Genomic DNA, 7,364 nt, shown 5'->3' on the forward strand with positions numbered 1-7,364 from the left:
AATCTACATGCTGCTAATGGAGATTTGCTAAAATGTGTTTCATTGATTTTGCAACAGTAACAGTAAAGATCTATTCTAATTCTAATTCTTATCTGTGTTTGTCGGTAATAACACAGTAATAGTGCTCACTAGTCCAGCCCTGAACCAAACTCAGCAAATCTGAAGGTCTCCAAAAACAAAGATCAGCAAGTCAGACTCCCTTTAACAAAAATGTTAGTCTTAAGTATAATTCAAAGTTTTTGAGAAAGGATCCCCCAAACCATCAGGCCAGATAACCAACCTATCCTGGGCTTGGTTCCGCAGGAGACTTGTTCCTATTAAAAGGGAGTTCTTCCTCCCAACCATCACCTAGTCCTGCTGGCAGGGATCATTTGATTGTCGGAGTTCTCTGTGGGGTATTTACTTTGAATTTAAATGGGTAAAACTTCCTCCTTACCAGCTTTTGTTCGCAAAGAAAAATAAACTAAGTTGATATAAGAAATCATTGTAGCTTGATTGTCTGCTCTCTTTTTTGGCGTCACTTGCTGTCTGAGTTGTCTTTGCTTCAGGACGACCTCACTTCACCTAAATGCGTCTTTCTTTTGGATCCTCAAAACAATTACCAGATTTGTCATTTGAGTGCTGGATGACTGGGCATATTTGGAGAGAACTGTCAGAAATGGTGAATTGCAAAAGGGGACAGAAGAGCTTTTGGCAGGATGAAGAGTGGGGTGACTAGCAATGCAGTGGATCTAATATAGATACTCTACAGTATTAAATCAAAGCAGCAAATATGCAAATCCAATTAGGGAACTAATTTATTGTTGTTTTGAAGTAACAACAATAAATATAGCAACTATACACAAATGAATCACTTATTTGAATCACATATCCCAAATGCAGTCGGCATCAAATACAGGCAGACTAACTGACACTGACAGCAAATAATCAGACTGAGGCCAGTTTTGGGCTCCAACTGGTTCAGGTGGAGCTGTATTAGTGTTGGGCAGGAAGCTGGATTTCAACACTGGTAGTATAAGTTTATGTAGAACTACAGCCTTGTAAAAGGAAAGTTTTAATGCAGTCCTGAGGAAAAAAAACAAACGCTTATTGCTTCCATAGGAAATAAGAGGGTAAACAGCAGCCAGGTGCTGCTAATCAAATGCAGCTGATTAACTGATCATCAGCAGGTGTGAGCACCTCCATAAGTTTTGGACAGTTTTTTGCATTTGAACAAACCACAAGATTTCTGAATGAATCCCCTCTGGAAAGATGTGGAGTGAAGATGTTTGGCCATAATGTGCAGTTCCTTTGCTGATATGATGGGCTTGGTTGCTATAGCCAGACACGGGATCCCCAATTTGGGGTCATGTGACAGGACGATAACTCCCAAGCACAGCAAATCTACAACAGAATGGATGAAAAGCAACAAAATCAAGGTGTTGGGGTTTATGGAGTTCAAAAATACATATGTACAATACATTATGTTGGAAAGAAAAGGTGTTACTGATCATACTGCCAAATGCTAAAATGGTAGTAATGAAAAGCGGACTCTTAAACAAGGCCCAACAAAAGCAATTTCACAGTTCAAAAGGTTTATTTTCACAGGAAAAAGTTTCACAGGAGTGGATGCCAGCGAGGAGGGTTCCAGGAGACTGAGCAAGACTTCACTGGGAGAGAGGACAGGCAGGTTAATCCAGGTGAGTTTGTACATGGAGATTTTAGCAAGCCCTACCTACAATTCCTGAAGGTAAAAGGTTTTTAACTGCGAGCACCAGCTTACTTTGAGGTGCCATTGGTTTGCTCTGAAGCAGTAATGGAGGTTGGAGGAGGGTGTGTTGGCAGGTGAGAGAATGTGATGATTTTGGTGAGCACTTCCTGAAGAAATGAACCAACTCAAAGACGATAGATGAATTTGCCTGAGATGAAAGCCGATCCATGGCATTTAGGAAACACTGGAAGGCAGTTAAATGTACAAACTTATAGGAACACACTGTTAAGAACAGAAACTTAGGATTGACAAATATGGGTAAAAAGATTTCTGAAGCACACCTGCATAGATGTATTTTTGACATCCTCACATATGTTCATTACTTTAAGAAAACAGTTAGTGATTATACTGCATATCGTCTCCACACCAGCTGTAAAAAGAAACAGATTGTGCAAGTGTTCATGGTATTGTGCCCAAGCAGCCACCATAGTAATGATTCGTTTTGTTTTAGCTAGCCATGATTCACATAGCCCTAAAGCATGTAAAAAGTCTATATGCATCTTCATTTTCCAGGAAAAGAAGATGCTTCCTGTCTCCACCACTACCAATACTATCCAATAAAGGCTGCATGCAATAAACCAGGACAGTTCCAAAAAGATGTGAAGTTCTTCTTTTCTACATGCTAATGTGTAGTGACAGGATCTTTTTTTTCCAAGGGGCAAAAAAACTACTTATGCATGATATTTCCCTTCTGTGTGCATGAGAGCCTCATTCATTCTTTCCCAAAGCCATTTCTGTTGTGCACAAAAAGAAAGTTGGCCTGTGTCTGTTTGTGTTTGTGTGCGCGCATGCATGAGTGCAGGCATAGTAAACTGGCTTTTGTGCAATTCATTAGAAATTCTGCTGACAGAGACTTGCAGAGAAAGCAGTTGTGCGCGCGTGAAGGGAATAACAAGAGGACCACTCCTGCCCAGAGATGGCCTGCAGCTTTAAAGATATCAGCTCCCTCATATAAAGACTTATAACGTCTCTCTCTCACACACACACACACACACACACACACCTACACACACACACACACACACACACACACACACACACACACAAACACTGACTGGACATCGATGTGTTGTTAGTATTCGGGCCCACAAACTTTTCTCATTACAGTTGGTATTTCTGATTAACACGGGCTGCAGTGAAAGAGAATAATGTGGCTGAATAATAGGCAGGAAAATGAGGTACAGTGTCATTAAGAAACAGAAAAATGTAGTTTGAGCCAGTGTTTGGGTTTTCTGGCTGTAAAAGCATTTTATTGCGAGTTGCACAGGTGCATGGTAAATTCACAGAGGAACTTCTGTAAGGTTAATGCAGACTAGTTGAAGAAAATAAAAGAAATAAAACCAATAAAAAGGTGTTTTACAATAAATTTTAAACCTAAGTGTCATGATATAATTAAATAAACAAGAATCTAGAGTTTTTATCACGTCCAAGATAAATTCATTTATTTCATTTGCAGAATCAAATCTTTCTCAGTCTTTAGATGATGATGTCCTCTAGTTATTGCTGGTATTTTTTTAAAAGAACTGAGCTCAATATTAAATATTTAAAACTGTAATAATGAAGAGTGGCCAGACTGCTTTCAGTTAATAGGACACCAACAGAAAATCAAATAATGTTATTTGATTTTCCTTAAGACCACACTTCAGCCAGCTAAGAACAGGAAATTGAGGCAGCTATTTGCTCAGTCTCACCAATATTGGACAACAGAAGTTTGGAAAAATTGCCTGGTCTGATGAGTCCTGGTTTCTGCTGTGACATTCAGGTGGTACGGTAAGTATCTATGTAAGCCTTTGAAAGAAAGCATGGATCCATGCTGCCTTGTATCAGTGGTTCAGGCTGCTGCTGCTGGTGTAATGGTGCGGGGGATATTTTCTTGGTACACTTTTGGGCCCGTTAGTACCAACATAGCATCATTTAAACTCCACAGCCTGCCTGAGTATTGCTGCTGACCTTCCTGTCCATGCCTTAATGACCACAGTGTACCCATCTAAATGCAGAATGATGATTAGACATCACTCTGTATTGGATAATTAGTTATTATTAATCTCTGGCTCTCCTCCACAGTGTCTTTTCCCGTCTTCCTCCCTTCACTCCCAAACCGTGAGAGGGGGAAGGCAGAACCAGGCTCGGGGAGGTGGCCTCTCCCTGAGCAACAAACAGTGTTGCTCATCACAAATCTGTAGCTGTTTCCTAAAATCTGAGCCCCCTGGGTGTGCTCCATATGGATCACCAAAGTTTCTAATCTACCTTTTTCATTGTTGTAGTTTGATAATCAAGTTACCGCACAATATTTAATTAAATTTTGACCATTTTAAAGAGTAAAAAAACAAAGCCACAGGGTTTAAATTAGGCGTTAGTCTTCCTTTATTGAAGGGGTTTTGACCAGGAAATGTAAAAATTAATACTTGGAAATAAGATGTTCTAGTGGCTATCTGATGTCTTAAGCACCACAAAATACTTCACCTCATGATTAAAGGTTTGAGGAGTCTTCCTTTTCAGACTTCAAATTGTGACTCAGTATTTTTACCTTAAAGAATAGCTGCCATAAAGAACCGTCACCAACTCTGCACTTCTACTCGGTGGCACGGAGCATCTCACCATCATCCCATTGTTGTGGTTTTATGGCTCACAAGCTCGCTGTTGTAGTTCATTCTCTCATCAGCCTCATTTCCAGCCTCAGCGGGCAGTGAAAAAACCCTGCTAAACCGACTGCTGTTTGGCATAAGGGCTGACAGCATACAGTGTGCAGAGGTGTGAAATTGGACAGGGTTTAAACTTCTCACTGGAGCTCTCTTTTCATCCATCACACAACCTCTTTTTGTGTGTACAACTGAGGGAAAACCAAAGGCTTCTAAGAGAGATGGTCTGAATGTGTGCACCGTAATCTCCATCCTTATGATTCATCAGGAGATAACAAAGGCACACAAAAGACAAAGCCAAGGCGATGCCGAGTGATTTGCACCACCCCCGAGTGAGCAGGTGTAAATGTTTCTGCCTTGAATGTGACTACATGACACTTTGTATTTGAAAAGAGACCCTCTTTCTACTCTTCTACTCCAGGATTCATTTTTTAGATTCGGTCAGCTTGACCTAGACAGCTGGGAGGAGAGGACCTGTATGAATATTAAAATAAGCGCTGTAATCACTCTCCATTTACCAGCCCACAAACATATGCCATGCTTTAAACTGTGCCTGAATAGCTGCATTAATCTTTCAGTATGCACTCATCTACTGTGAGTTCATCATCCAGGGACCCTCACTCCCTCCGAGGCCATTCATTTTTCATGGAGCCCCGACGGTGATGGAGCATGTCCACGAGTGCAACTGGGAAATTACTGTGAGAATCTTCGACTTTGTGGCATGAACACATATTAAAAGAAAATCACATGGACCTTAATCTAACTAAATGTTGCTTTCTGCTTTTTTATTTTTTGTTGTTGCCACTCATCTCTGTTTTATATCCCAAGCTGCATGGGGACTACTTGAGTTGAGGTGCAAAACATCCATTATCCATCCGTCTCTCCTTTTGAGGGTACTGGAGCCTATCCCAGGTGTCATATGGCCAAAGGCAGGGTACACCGTGGACAGGTTACCAGTCTAACACACAGAGACAGACAACCATTTGTACCTATGGGCAATTTAGATTAATCAATTAACCTATCGACACAAACTGCATGTGGTTGGACAGTGGGAGTGCTCAGAGGAAACCCACACAAACACAGGGAAAACATGCAAACTTCATACAGAAAGACCTCAGTCTAATGGTGGAATTGAACTATGCAGCAACAGTGCTAACCACCATGCCACTGTGCCGCCACTACCATCAAATCCTGAATTTTCCTTGCACATCTCTGCTGCTTGTTTAAGACTCTTAAAGCCTGTAAGCAAGTTTCCAAACCATCGGGAACATCTGCTTTATTTATTAACCCTCTCAGGCTCAAATTAAACTTTTAGTTGCTAATGCACAACCAAGTCCTGCAGTGGTACTTCTGAGTAGAAAAAACTCATAAAATGTGTATGTGGGGTAATCAGGTTGTTAGTTTTTAACTGTTGCAAATCGGCAACGCCTGCCTCGAGAGGGTTAAATCCAGAAAGTTAATTTAATTTCAGAACAAAAGATTTATGGCTTTTCAGAAGTATTTCAAATCCTATATTTCTGATGAGGGGCTGACTCCCCAATAAATGGCTGATGAGCCTTTACAGTGTAAAAAAAACACCCCAAAGCTTCATCGTGATTAATGATAAAAAAAAAAATATCGGGACATGGATATGAAACCCATTTGTTCTCATATTCATACCCAGCTCTTTTGCTTTTATGCTTGTCAAACTTTAGTGAGTATTTCTTTTAAAAAAAAAGGTATAATGTTGTCAGAACCCTCGAAAGAAAATGAGTTATGACTTGTAAAAAATACATTTATTAAGAAGGAAAATGTGAAATATCAGCTCATCAGTAATGTGTGTGGATCTGTGATCAGTGCAAAAAAAAAAAATCAAAGCATAAAGTAAACCAAACGACTTGGAATGAATGCAATGGAGACTGATTGCAAAGGTCCTCAGTTGAACAATTAACCCAGGTGACAAACATCACTCTAAATAAGCCACACCTCTAATCCAGGTAGCCGCCACAACCTGTGAGTGGATACAGAAGCCCCATCACATTAATGTTAAATGATGTTAACATGTTTTCCCTTCTTTCAAGAGGTTTCTGAGAACTTTGGAGATTATTAAAAGTCACATTAAGCAGTGACAGCTGTGCAGTTATAACACACTCATTTCTACTTAATATCTCAGATTACTCTGCTCTTATGATATGCAGAGACCAATGCTTTCAATACAGCTGCTGTGGTTGCGTTTCAGAGAGGTGTGGGCTAAAGTGTCTGAAAATAACCAACCAACCAACTCACACCTCTAGCTCACCTCTACCTAAGGCTGTATAGGACTAAAATAGCAAGTATTCTGCACATGTAGAGCATCATTTAACCTTTAATAGGTTCTTCAAAGTGTTTCAGAGGAACGCACATGCAGCCAACTCTGCGATTAGCGAACACATGGGTCTCGGCCACCCACTTGTTGGCTCTAAGCACAGCAATTTCCTGTTGATGCTCTTATTGTTTCGTAGGCTGTGTAATATGACAATGATTTACATTCATACTGGGCAATTCAGCATCTCTTGTACTGAAGTTTAATTCTAGTGTGCAAACCCTGTGGCTACGATAATGAACCCAAACACATTAACTCTATTCAATTCAGAACAATTTAATTTTAAATACGCGATTTTAAATCATATGTCTCTCAAATGAGGTCAGCGCTTTAAAACTAAGAGAAACCAAACAAGTCTCCAGTGAACATGGACTCAGAATTAAAACTGTCCTTTATTTGTGGAGTTTCTTTTTAGATTCACTTACAACTGGGGTGTCAAACATAAGGCCCGAGCAGGCTGAAATTACTCAAATCTGGCCTACTGGTCAGCTTTGTAAAGTCTAAAGGACATTTAAGTGTATTGTCATAGGTTTTATAGCTTTTTCTGTTAATAAAGACCTCCCCCGTGGCCATTCATACTGTACCAAACTAATTAAATAATTACTAATTAGTAAGTTATTGTAATTCCAGTGCT

The 7,364-nt window shown here is 40.1% G+C and overlaps 1 long non-coding RNA gene across 1 annotated transcript; it reads left to right on the forward strand.

Moving 5' to 3' along the window:
• Window positions 1–1,173: 1,173 nt before the first annotated feature.
• Window positions 1,174–2,334, forward strand: LOC146510327 (uncharacterized). The gene is made up of 3 exons (XR_014876296.1): window positions 1,174–1,418; window positions 1,588–1,679; window positions 2,264–2,334. It is a non-coding gene; the product is annotated as an uncharacterized LOC146510327 (long non-coding RNA).
• The last annotated feature ends 5,030 nt before the right edge of the window (window positions 2,335–7,364 follow it).

The sequence above is a fragment of the Neolamprologus multifasciatus genome, chromosome 10 (genome assembly GCF_963576455.1).
Source record: "Neolamprologus multifasciatus chromosome 10, fNeoMul1.2, whole genome shotgun sequence".
Taxonomy (NCBI): Eukaryota; Metazoa; Chordata; class Actinopteri; order Cichliformes; family Cichlidae; genus Neolamprologus; species Neolamprologus multifasciatus.